We start from the raw sequence: 13,244 nt of genomic DNA, 5'->3' as shown, positions 1-13,244 counted from the left end.
TCCCCTGCCGGGCTGCCGCTTCAGGGCACGCCAGAGATCAGTCTCGAGAGACTGATTCCCTCAGTAGATTATTTAGCAGCGTGGAAGCTACTGCCAAATGTATCTCAATGGGTCCTGCGTACTGTAGAAAGAGGCTATGGAAACCAGTTCGGTTCTTGTCTGCCTCGATTCAACGGGGTCAACCCCACTCTAGTAGGGCACTCCCGAGCAGGCTCTGGTATTAGAACAAGAAGTAGTTACTCTCTTAAAGAAGGAGGCCATCGAGGTGATCCCTCCGCACGAGGGTAGTCTACAGCCGGTACTTCATTGTTCCGAAGAAGGATGGGGGGTTGCGTCGTCACGATTAGAAGTTCCTCATCACAGGAAGTTCCTGAGGTTCGCTTTTGGGGGCAAAGCTTACCAATATCATGTTCTTCCTTTCGGCCTTACACTCTCACCCCGCACTTTCACGAAGTGTGTGGATGCTGCTCTGGCTCCGTTGCGACTCCAGGGCATCCGCATACTCAACTACATCGACGATTGGTTGATTTTAGCTCATTCAGAGCAGGTAGCGGTTCGACATCAAGATGTCGTTCTCGCTCATATGAGAGAGTTGGGGTTAAGACTAAATGCCAAGAAGAGTGTGCTTTCTCCATTACAGAGGACCACCTATCTGGCCGTGGTGTGGGATTCAACCACAATGCAGGCACGTTTGTCCCCTGCTCGGATCGAGTCGATCCTCACCTCAGTCGCGAGAGTAAGAGAAGGCCGGTCACTCACTGTCAAGCAGTTTCAGAGACTGCTGGGTCTGATGGCAGCTGCGTCCAACGTGATACCTATTGGCCTGCTGTACATGAGGCCCCTACAGTGGTGGCTCATGACCAGGGGGTTCTCCCCGAGGGGAAACCCGCTTCGCATGTTCAAGGTCACGCGGAGATGCCTACGTGCCTTAGACATGTGGAGGAAACCTTGGTTCTTGTCTCAGGGCCCGGTGCTGGGAGCTCCTTGTTGCCGCGTGACGCTAGCGACGGACGCGTCCCTCACCAGGTTGGGGTGCAATCATGAGTGGCCACCCTGCCCGCGGTCTGTGGAGTGGTCGCCATCTGACGTGGCATATCAATTGTCTGGAGATGCTGGCCGTGTTTCGAGCACTGAAACACTTTCTCCCAGATCTAAGAGGTAACCATGTGTTGGTGCGCACCGACAACACAGCGGTGGTCTCTTATATCAACCACCAGGTAGGTCTGCGTTCGCGCCCCTTGTACAAGTTGGCGCACCAGACCCTTGCGTGGTCCCAGGAGAAACTCCTCTCGTTGAGAGCAATGCACATTCCTGGGCATCTCAATGTGGGAGCAGACATCCTGTCGAGGCAGGGGCCAAGGCCCGGGGAATGGATGCTTCACCCCAGGGTGGTGAAGCAGATATGGAGAGTCTTCGGCCAAGCTCAGGTGGATTTGTTTGCGACTCGTACGACATCGCACTGTCCCCTATGGTTCTCTCTAAATCATCCAGCTCCACTGGCCAATCCAGAGCTCCCTCAACGAGGAAACTGTACGCCTTGAAGTGGAAGCTTTTCACTTCCTGTTGTAGAGACCGCCAGCTCGACCCAGCTAACTGCCCAGTTGGTACAGTACTGGAGTTCCTGCAGGCCCGTTTCTCTACAGGGTTGACCCACTCCACCCTGAAGGTCTACGTGGCGGCCATTGCGGCCTACCACGCCCCTCTCGGTGGTCAGTCAGTGGGAAGACACCCCCTGGTTACACGTTTCCTCTGCGGTGCTCTAAGGCTAAGGCCTCTCGTACAATCTCACGTCCCCACGTGGGACCTGGAAGTGGTGCTAGAAGCTCTCTGTAAGCCTCCGTTCGAGTCTAAAGTCCCCTCATCTGCACCGCAGCCCATCGTACTTCAGGCCTTCAGTCCTCCTCCCTTCGGGGAACCAGACCAGCAGAAGCTTAATTGTATGTGTCCAGTGCGAGCACTGTGCGAGGAGGGCGGACCAGCTGCTTGTTTGCTACAGTCCCCCTAAGAGAGGTCTTCCAGCAACGAAACAGACCCTCAGTCGGTGGATAGTGGATGCCATCTCCATCTCTTATGAGTCCTCTGATCTCCCCTCGCCGCTAGGGGTCAAGGCTCATTCTACTCGAAGTGTGGCGACCTCTAAGGCTTTTTTAGCAGGTGTGTCTATGCAGGACATCTGCAACGCTGCGGGTTGGTCCACGCCCCTTACCTTCGTCAGGTTCTACGGTCTAGACATGCGAGCCACTCCTGGCTCTTCTGTTCTCTCGCCCTAGCTGTGCAAGCTGCCACACTAATCAGAGATTTGGAAGTCTGGCGGCGTGGGCATTCTCGTTCCCGAAGCGTTTTCCGACACAGCTCGAGTTCCTGAAGAGGGACGTCTCAGGTTACGTATGTAACCATGGTTCCTGGAGGGAACGAGACGCTGCATCTCGGTGCCATACTTCCGGCATCCCTGCCAGCGCATTCCTGAAGCTGACGCCGGCTCCGCCGCACGTGCTTTTATAGCTTCCTGGTCATGATGTCACCCGCCCGTGACGTCCCGCTCAGCTATTGGACTGATTTCACATGTGATTCAGAGCGTGGTCACAGAAGGCGTTCCTGAAGCATTTTCCGATGCAGCGTCTCGTTCCCTCGAGGAACCATGGTTACATACGTAACCTGAGACGGTTTCTTGAAACATCTTGGTTTCTTGACATCAAGGTTTCTTGAGACATTGCCACAGTTTCCTACTGACACACTACAGCAAATTCTTTAATTCTATTGCAAATACTTTCAATTGTGAAAAAAATTCCAATTCACTAAAAAAGTCATGAGGACTTTAAATACTTCCTGTGGACATTGGGAGGCCCTGGAGTGAAAAAAGGTTGAGAACCACCACTTTAGGGATTGTGTTGTTAATAAATAATGCATCGCAAATAATAAATTCTAATTTTTAAAACTTTACAATAACCTCTAAGATAATGAGCTCATAAAACAACAGTCGGGGTATATTTTGGGAAGTTACCCCACATAACGTTGAGCTCCTGTTGTTATCAACAAAGGGTTTCCTCTAGTTCTGTGGTAGTCAATCTTTTTGACTCAAAGACCCCCCATTGTCCAACACAATATCTGAAGGCCCCTGCCCCTTTATTAACAAAAACTAGGAGTGTTTAAAAATGTAATGAATTATGATTCACTTTGTAATGTTGAGTCTCAGGACTTCCTGTGAATATTTCCAATGGCCATTCTTAGAGAGGGTGGATATAGAGGTCAATCCCACTTTCCTGTGGTTGAGTATTTCGCCACTTATCTTTTACCGCACCTGCAAGAATATCTTTTAATGTATAAATTCAGCTTGCAGCCTGTCGGTTTTATTTGACTGGGCCTAGTGTGACATTTACATTCAGCATATAAAATAACTGAATGCTTGAAGTTTATTATCTCATTGACATTTCTAAATAGCTTTCTTGTGTATGTGCAATGCTTTATAGGTGGTCTGCTGCATTATTGTCAGTGTAGCAGAGAGGTGCGTAAAGTAGTTTCTAATACTTACTTATTTGGTGATAAGAAGTCAATGTTCTTGAAAACAGACATATTTGAATGTGCGTCCAGCAGAATGCACACAGATAATGTGAGATAGGAAACTCAGCTGGTGGCCTGCTGAAAAACAGAGGCAACATGTGAGAGGACACAACAGCAGTGCTTCAAAAAGGAAAAAATAGTAAGGCATAACTGTTTTCTTTAAAAGGTGGTGCCATCACTGTATATTCCCTGTAAAAACAGGAAACTACAAGGCGGACACAGGGAGAAGTGGAACGGTTCATTTGATCTCTGTTGACTGGAGGCCTGGCATGTTCAACTTTGACCTTCTTGGCTCAAAAACAAGTTCATAAAAGATTAAACCTGTGGTGAGGTACCTAAAATAGGAACTTTGACTGCCCTGTTGACATGGAACATTGAATCGTATCTCCTGCTGTTGTGGAAAATTCTTAGGTTACCCATCCTCCTCATTTTTTGGCATGGGCCAGAGCAGATATGGATTTTGATGCTCGCTCACTATGTATCAGACCATCTATGTGTCTGCTGTAAAAAAGATTTTTTCCCAACACTGTGAGGGCCTGTTTGCAAACATTTATGTAAAAACAGAAAATGAGAATAATGTTGTTGCTTCAGCTAGTTTTGACTATTCCTATCTGTAAGTATTGTATTTCCAATCAAGACAATCAAGATAAATATATCAGAAATATTTCTAAAGTGCATGACAGTGTCACAACTAAGGATTCTGGGAGCTAAAATCACTCACAATATGTACAGTATGTTTGGCACATGATTGATGGAAACAAAAGCAGTTTATAATGCCTCTTCAAAATGAATGAAAAGATTTTAATCATGGGGAAATTTGACCATGCATATCACCTATTCTCAGTGGCAAAAACAGATTTCCTATAAAACTGAGCAGAAGGACTAAATGTAGAAGTCTGGATTGATTTAGTAACATGCAGATGAAAAAATATCCATCAAAGAGTGACTTGCAAAATTCTGACTAATGTAAAGTAATTTCCCAATTATCTTTGTGACTATACAGATATATCATCATTCTAGAGCATGTGACAAATGAAAATAATAAATTCTACATTACAGACCGTACATTCTGGCAGTCAAATATTATTCGCTGTGCTCGGTGTGGGTTAGAAGTGTTTCACTTAGAAGGAAGTCAGGTCAACATTTCATTTTTAACCTGCATCAGAAGATGTCTTTTGACCAAAAGCACACATTTAAAACTACCACAGATAATCTTTTCCCCACATTCATCCCTGTATGCAATTTTACTTTATCTGCTTGTCCCTAACAACATTTTCTACACAGTAAACTGCTTTTGTGACCAGCAGATACTGTACAAACAGTTAGAAACAGGCATATGGGAATAGGATAATATTTTTGTTTAAAGTATGAAATTATTTCAGCACCATCTGAAAAATTCATTTATTCCATTCATTTATTAGGACTCATTCCACTGAATGATTGTATTAATCATCTGGCTAATTGGCTTGGCTGATATGCATCAGTGGGACACTAATGATTCTTATGAGAGTGCTACATTTTTCAATACGGGATGACATACTTGCTCCATAATCACTGCTGGAAGGATTGTGTGTAATGTTAATTAAGCCCTCTTAAGTCGCTTTATTTGACCACACAGCTGAACCAGGGCGAAACAAATCTTTCTATCTCCATTTCGGTTTGTTTGAAACAATCAAAGTGGCACCAAGGGCTTCTGTTTTTTAAAAACACAGCTTGTAGATTTGATTTGGCAGCTCTTTCCTAATCTTTCTTGCATTCTTATTTTACCTGACTATATATCCACCAGCGCATTATGCAATAACCTACACAGAGGCAGCATTGCTTTGAATGCATCAGTGATGTATGTGTATGTCATTTCAGTTACGTAACTGTCTCATTAAAGTGACAGGAACTCGGCTTTGATACGGATGACTTGGAATGCAAGAGAAACCCAGGATAAACAAGTCTTTGCTAAGTCACTGTGGTGGGAGAGTGGCAGTTTTTTTTTTTATTCATGCTTCATCCCTCGATTCTTTACAGAATTAAATCCCCACTCTGGTATTCTGTCACACACAGCCCAACAATGTACAGTGAACCTTTTATGACCTTTCTCAAAAACAGTTGCGGGCATATTATTCCCTTCCCCCTCTTAAGGAACTTAACTTGCCACACAAGTAATTTATAAACACTGCAGTAATTTTCTTAATATTGTCAGAAAAGCATTTGTGAGTGACAATATAATACTAATTAAGAAAAATATTTGGCATAAATTCTACCCACTAGGGAGACTATAAATGCAACCAAATTACTCAAGTAGCGTGCTGTAATTTGTCTGTCTGGCATAACCTGTTTGTTTACAAATCTCTACGAAATTAGTCTTCTAAATGTAAATTAGACAACAAGGTTCATGTTAATGTTTTGGGAGTCATAAAAAAGTGCATTTCTATAGACGGTCACTTGAACGTGTAATATAGGCCCACCCACATGTAATCAAATGCTGTCATCATCTTTGCACTTGCTTATGATAATGGGAGCTTATTGGGTGAGATGTTATCCAAATGGCGCATAATTGCTCTATTAAGTGCCATCATTACAATTTCTCCCTGCATCTCATAGTCAATTATGCCTGTTCTGTTAACACCATTATCTTTGTTATCATTGGTGCCGTATGACCAATCAGCGACTGATGACTGGCTGGGAAAGAAGCAATTTTTTATAAATGCTTTCACTGTCAAAGAGAAAAACTGTACTCTGAAGAAATAATAAAAGGGCCCTTGATGAGAATCTGCATTCGGAAGGCTTCTGAAATTTATAAAAGTTATTGCAAGACAGTTGCAGATTTGGAGAACAGAAGTAAAGCAATCGTTTTAACACTATAACATTCAGGAATGGACTGTGGGTTTGTGTAGCCACATCAGTTTCAAGTTGCCATTAAATGGAAGTAGCAACAGATCTTATGTGATGTACATGAGATAGTAAAGTGCCCATCCAATCAGAATCATGTCGTAAGTAGTAGGTCATGCGGGTATTTTGCATACTCTTTTATGAGTACTGTGAATTCGAACATACTTCTTTTGTCGCATACTGTTTTTTGCCTACTATGTAGTTGGGAAGTATACTCTTAAAAATAAAGGTGCTTCACGATGCCATAGAAGAACCTTTTTGTCTAAATGGTTCCATAAAGAAACTTTAACATCTGAAGAACCTTTCTGTTTCGCAAAAGATTCTTTGTGGCAAAAGAAGGTTCTTCAGATTATAAAAAGGTAAGAAAGAGATGGTTCTTTAAAGAACCTTTGACTGAATGGTTCTTTGTGGAACCAAAAATGGTTCTTCTATGGCATCGCTGTGAAGAACCTTTTGAAGCACCTTTATTTTTAAGAGTGTATGTGATTTCGGATGCAGCCATTGACATATAAAATACCGGGAGGGCAGAGCAGTTTGCTGTCATTATACAGGTCGAGAGCGGCCTTTAGAGGCAGAATCACTGACGCCTCGTGTTGTTTGTTTTGACACGTGAGTGCTGAGCGCTGCTCAGAGCAGGACGGTGTATATAGTAAACCACATTACATGTCTTCATATAATTTTCAAGTAATTAATTTGTTGCTGCTAAGATGCTAAAGTAGTACAGAAAGAACAGAAGTATGTTTGCCGACAGGGCTGAGAGGACGCTAGCATCTCAAGCGGTTAAAATGGTATGACAAAAACACACGCAAGTCTGACCCAAATGTTTGATGTCATGATTGTTACCATCTATTTGGATTGGTTCATGTCCAGCTGGTCACTTTCATGCATTCGTTATCCAGCAAAGTTGCATATAAGCTAACTGATATGTTCATGCAACTCATCTACGCCACTTTGTTCATTCTTTAAGTGAACTTTTGCCTGTTTATTGATTAAACAAACATTTTATTTAGCTTTACTGAACGCAACACGTCTGATGTGTGAAACTTGTGAGTTGTACTAGCCGTGATGCAACGTGGCACTGTGCTTCTTGTCCGGTGTGACTGCCATATTTTGTTATTTTGATTAGATATAATTATCAAGTGTTGTCAAATGGAAGCAAATGAAGTGTCAGAGTATACATGTAATATTCATATGTATGTAATTTCAATGCTATGGACTTTGTGTAAATATTTAAAGATGGCCAGGGTGTCAGTTTTGTCATTACAGTGAAATAAACTATATATTATGCAGGATGACTAGGCCTATATCATGCATCCAGGTGATCAAAGGTGATTTATTCTAGGAGAGATTCTTTGAAGACTGACATACATGAGACTAAATAAGTTATTGCATATCTGAGATGCTTTCATGTGTCACAGAAAGAGTGTTAAGGCAAATTTAGTAGGAAAGGAAAATAATGGCTCAGTTATGTTTTTTATATTTATCTGTTGAGAAGTTCTTCTCACAAACTTTTGCATTCTTGATCTTCTGTTTATGTGTGTCATTTTTAGGGAACATGGTTGTTTGTTTTTCCTTTTTACTCATGACACACATTTTTACACCGGTTCAGACAGCTGACGTTAATGTAGCTTGTATCTTAGAATCACATAAAATCATTTTATGTGAACAGGATTAATTTGCATTACTAATTAGAGTTTCTTATTTGAAAGTATTTTGTGACACATGCATAATTTGTTTTTAATGAGTTTTTTTTTTAAAATGAAGTACACTTCCATTGAGGGATGGAACAGGTTTCATAGGGATGGGATGTACACAGGTGTTTTGATGAGGAGACTGCTGGTAGCATGAATATGCAAAGAGGTGAATAAATGACGGTTTTCTTGAAGGCAGTGTTGGGGACAGCCCTTGTGTGGATGAGATATTGACTTGCAGATGGTAAATGAGGTAGAGGTCAAACAGAGGGGATGCACTTTTTAAACTCTGTTTGGTATCATGCTTTATTTTCTATAACGAAAAAGAGATGGAGAAACAGAATTGTCATAGCGGTCAAGTTGGTTTCTACCTCTTGATATTGTCTCATCAAGCTCACACAGTTTTACTATCACTTGAATAATAAAAGTACAATAATACACTGACAACATGACACTGAAGACTGGAGGAATGGCTTCTGAAAATTCAGTTTTGACATCACAGGAATAAATAACATTTTAAAATATATTCAAAAAGAAAACAGTTCTTTTAAATTTGTAATACTATTTCATAATATTACTGTCTTGGTGAGCATAAGAGACTTTTATTTTTTAAGAAACTTAAATTAAAGGAGTATTTCACCCAAAAATAAAAAATTTGCTGAAATTTTACTTACCCATTAGGAGAAATTTAGCATTACACAAACTTGCTCACAAGTGGATCCTCTAAAGCGAGTGTGTGCCATTAGAATGAGAGTTTTAACAGCGGATAAAAAAACATCACAATAATCGACATGCCTCCAGCCGATCGATTAATGTCCTTTGAAGTGAAAAGCTGCATGTTTGTAAGAAACAAAGCAATCATTAAGGCATTTTAATGTTAAATGTCACTTCTGGCCAAAATGCAGGTATATAATCCATAATAAAGCTTCCTCCAGTGAAAAAGTCAATCCCTTTTGTCCTCTCACACCAAAAGCCACTGACATATTTGAAACAGTTTTAAACATGTTTTAGGTGTAAACAGTGCTTGATTGGTTCATATTTCTCTCCTGATTTAGAAAATATGAATTTTTCACTGTAGAAAGCAATATCATGGATGGAGTACTTGTATTTTAGCTGGAAGCAACAGTTAAAAAGTTAAAAACGTCTTGATGATAAATTTGTTTCTTACAAGCGCACAAGATGTAAATTGATAGACTGGAGTCGTGTGGATTACTTGTGGATTATTGTGATGTTTTTATCAGCTGTTCCAATAAAGACACTAACTCATCTTCATCTTGGATGGCCTGAGGGTGAGTAAAATGCATTTGTTTGAAGACAATTTGCATGACATTTTAAATATCTTCTTACCTATTCTTGTCTTTAATGTCTTAAGCATCTTATCATTTTAAAGTTTACATCATCAGGCATTTCTGAAATAAGATGCTCATTCCTAGACTTCTGATAGGATATCCAGTCTCCCCCTGACCTCCAGCACACAAAGCACTCCGTCTGTTGCTATGCTTATGAGGATGAATTGCAATTGTTTGTGTGAAGTGATTTACAACACTGCTCTGCGAGTAAGTAGAATTGTTTCTGAGTTGAGTCAGTTGTGGTCTGACTGCATACCAGAAGCCTTGGCTAGAGGGTTACGAGAAGAACGTGAAGTGATCAAGTGACAGGACCAGTCAAGTTTTATCAGCCAGCATTTTCGGATTGTTTGGGGAAAAGCAGGTAATTCATTTTTTGATGTAGAAAAATCCAAAAAAACTTACATTAGGATTGAATTGTGGTTAAAAGTATAAAGACCTTGTGCTCTTGAGATCATTCAGTTACTGATAAACAGTTTAGATTTTACAAACGTTTTTTGTGGCGAGGCTGTTGAATTTCCCAGGGTTCTGTTTTGTCCCGTAATATAAAATCCAACTTTAATTTCCAGCTGTTTGAAGTGTGCAGGTGCCTTTAATGTCACATTATTTTGGTAAATGCATTTCAGCATGTACAGTATAACACATTAAAATGAAAGCTTGATGTGTTGCACTGGAGGTTGTTTTTATATAAATGTGCATGTTGTAGAATAGATAAGTGAGAAATCTGCTCTTTTTGTTAAGAATGTGACAGTATCTGAAAGCCTAAAAATGCTGAAAGGTTGGAAGACCACAAGACATGTCCAAATCCAATGTTCGTGTGTCCTCCTGTCTGCTAAGATGCCTTTATCTGGTTGGTTTCTGAAGGGAGCATAGATAGATTCACTGCTTACTGTATGATGACCCACAATTCTGTGCGTGGGCCTTGGCGGTTGGTCAAAAAAGAGGTCTGATGGAGCTGTTGAATGGATTACATTTACGAATAAATGTCAGTTTATTCTTTCAAATATAATTTAAACATGCTTTAGATATAACTCTTGAATTGATTTATGGGATTCTTATTTCTGATTGTTTAATCAACTTTCAAAGCTGCTGTAAAATGCAGCTAAAAGAATGCCTGTAATTGCTCATTGTGTATTTTGTTTTATTTTTTGCATAGGTACACAATTTAAAACACTTCACAAGTGTTCTTTTCCATTCTATTGTGCCTCACAGTTTTAAAACGCAAGGGTGTTCTGCATGTGAACGGCCCGTATTATGTGTTCAGAACTTTTTGTAATATGAATCTTCTCAAACTTCCTGTGTTCTGTCATTCTAGTCACTCGTATGTGCCCTCTTACTGTGCTCTGTCATCCTGTGACAGTCCTTACTTATTTGTGCCTGTCTTCCTTCCATTTCCTGTTACTCTCCTCTTTTTCCTTCAGTACCTCCATCATCTGTCTGTTACCGAACAGAACAGAAAATTGCAATTCACCAGCAATTTTCCCCTCTGTGGAGCATGGATGAAGTGCTCGAAGGAAGGCCTCAATTCTCTCTGTGCCTTATATCTAGAACTGCATCATAGTCGACAGCCTCCTTGATCCTATCTTTTATTTATTTGTGTCAGTATGTCACACTCCTCTTTGTTTAAGCTACTCCTTTATTTATTCATATTTGTGGACAGAGATAGGTAGTCCATCACCACTAATACCTTTCTGATTTATCACAGGTGTAGTTATATATCCTACAACATCCTTTACATCCATTTCACTCTCCCCATTGTGCCTTTTATGGTCACTGTTGATGGAGGGGTGCAAATCTGTAATGTTGTTTTCATCCAAAAGTGTGCCTGCTCATCCTCACCCACTTGTTATTTTGTTTTCGAATTTGTCATTGTGTTTTCTGACTTGTTATAATGTTTTCTGAATTGTTGTTGTGTTTTCTGAATTGTTATTTTGTTTTTTAGACTTGCATTTGCGTTTGTAATTTGTTATTTTGTTTTCAGAATTGTGATTTGTTTTGCACTTCTCGGACACACTGTACCTTTGTCCCATCTATCAGAATGCAGTGGCTACTGCGAACAAATGTGGGGTGGGACTCAGAGGGCACGGGCTCATAGGAAGCCATTGACTCGTGAATAACCTCTATGTGTTTGCCTAGGAAGACACCAGAAGCCACAGACACAATAAAGGATGCAGACGGCAGCCTGGCTTTAAATCTCTATACAAAGGAAGGTCCTCTCCAATAGCGCTGTGGTGTGACTAGCACTTAACAAGTGCAGCTTGTGTCTGTTGAGTGGGTGGATGGACTAACACACGCCACGTTTGTGCTTGCGTTTGTGTCATCTGGTTATTTTGCATTCTGCAGCTGTCATTTTGCATTTTTTCGATTCGCAGTGTTTAAATGTACATGCATAAAGGCTGCTGAGGACACATGTTGACTGAACTGCTCCAAAAGCAATTAATGACTAGACTCTTCATGTTTCTAATAAATATGCAGAATAAAACCATTAACAGAAAATACAAACATCCAAAATCAAATTAATTCTGATTGGATGAGCATCTTTCAAAGCAGCTGTAAAATGAAGATAAACGCACACCTGTAATCACACATTGTGTATGAATACAGGGAGTTGGTATGAATGAACTATATTACTTGGTGGAAGAATAGTTTTACTTTATTTTTTTAATTTTGTTTTTTATGTAGACTGATGTTGTGTGTTAAGTGTTTTTGTGTATGAATGCAAGAAGTTGGTGTAAACCATATATTTGGTGGAAGAATTTTATTTAATTTTATATTATTTTATTTTAGTCTTACTGCAATTAATTTTTCCATTCTTATTACTTTATTTTATCATCTTTGAGTCAGATTTGAACTATTCTGTTCAGTTCCAACTAATTCATATTCAGTGTCAATAGCTCTATCAGTATCATATTTTGTATTCTCAGTCTTGATCATAATATTATCGGTTTTCTAGGCTATATCCCCTATAGCACTTCCTTGTAAAGATGTTAGCCAAGTCTGTTTAAATGAATAAATGTAAAGTCTTATGCCCATAGGCAGCTCTAACAGGTTGGAGGGGCTGCCTGCATGCAGACTGAAGCTGAAGCAGATTGCAGGCATCTGGCATGCCAATGTTGTACGGTTTCCCCCCTTAGTGAGTGAACCTGCTGTAGAAGTCCTCCAGTCCCAGACAAAAGCACTCAATCATGGTATAGTGTTGTGCTGAGGTCGGGGGGTTTTGGCCCCTGACCTTCATTTCACTCCTGCAAAATATACACTTGGGGTGTAGGCAGCATAAGTTTATTGCAATCCTTAAATCAAGCTACACACAATGTTGCAATGCATGGAGCGAGAGCTTTGATTTTGTGTTTTTTAAAAGGAGCAGCTGTTAGGAGTGACATTTATATGCCCAAGTTCACTAAAAGTTTACCATAAGTTATATATCTTCATCTAAATATTTTTATAGTGGCCCCCACAAGTATTTGGACTACCAACTGATTTCAAAGTGATTTTTGAGGATATTCAGTTTCACACAGAAGTAACCACAGGTAACCACAGGTGAATTTCATCACATTAACTATAAACATTAGTTCATGGTTAGTTTAATCGATATGTAGTTAGTTATCGAATGCAATGAATCTCAGCATTTATATATTAGCTTTAGTGTCCAGTACAATTTTGGGACCACTGCAGTGTTATTTTTATGGTACATTTTATATATAGTTTAAGTTTTAGTAATTTTGTTGTGAGCTTTTGTAATTATTTTATATATATATATATATATATA

At 40.2% G+C, this 13,244-nt stretch overlaps 1 protein-coding gene across 1 annotated transcript in view; it reads left to right on the top strand.

Annotated features, from left to right (window-relative positions):
• Positions 1–13,244, top strand: part of LOC107721264 (kinesin-like protein KIF26A) — an 80,574-nt gene that overhangs the window by 14,983 nt on the left and 52,347 nt on the right. The gene's annotated exons all lie outside the window — the stretch shown is intronic.

Source organism: Sinocyclocheilus rhinocerous, unplaced genomic scaffold (genome assembly GCF_001515625.1).
Source record: "Sinocyclocheilus rhinocerous isolate Xijiao unplaced genomic scaffold, SAMN03320098_v1.1 scaffold271, whole genome shotgun sequence".
NCBI lineage: Eukaryota > Metazoa > Chordata > Actinopteri > Cypriniformes > Cyprinidae > Sinocyclocheilus > Sinocyclocheilus rhinocerous.
The sequence above is the reverse complement of the archived record's forward strand: the minus strand, read 5'-3'. Positions and strand labels throughout refer to the sequence as shown.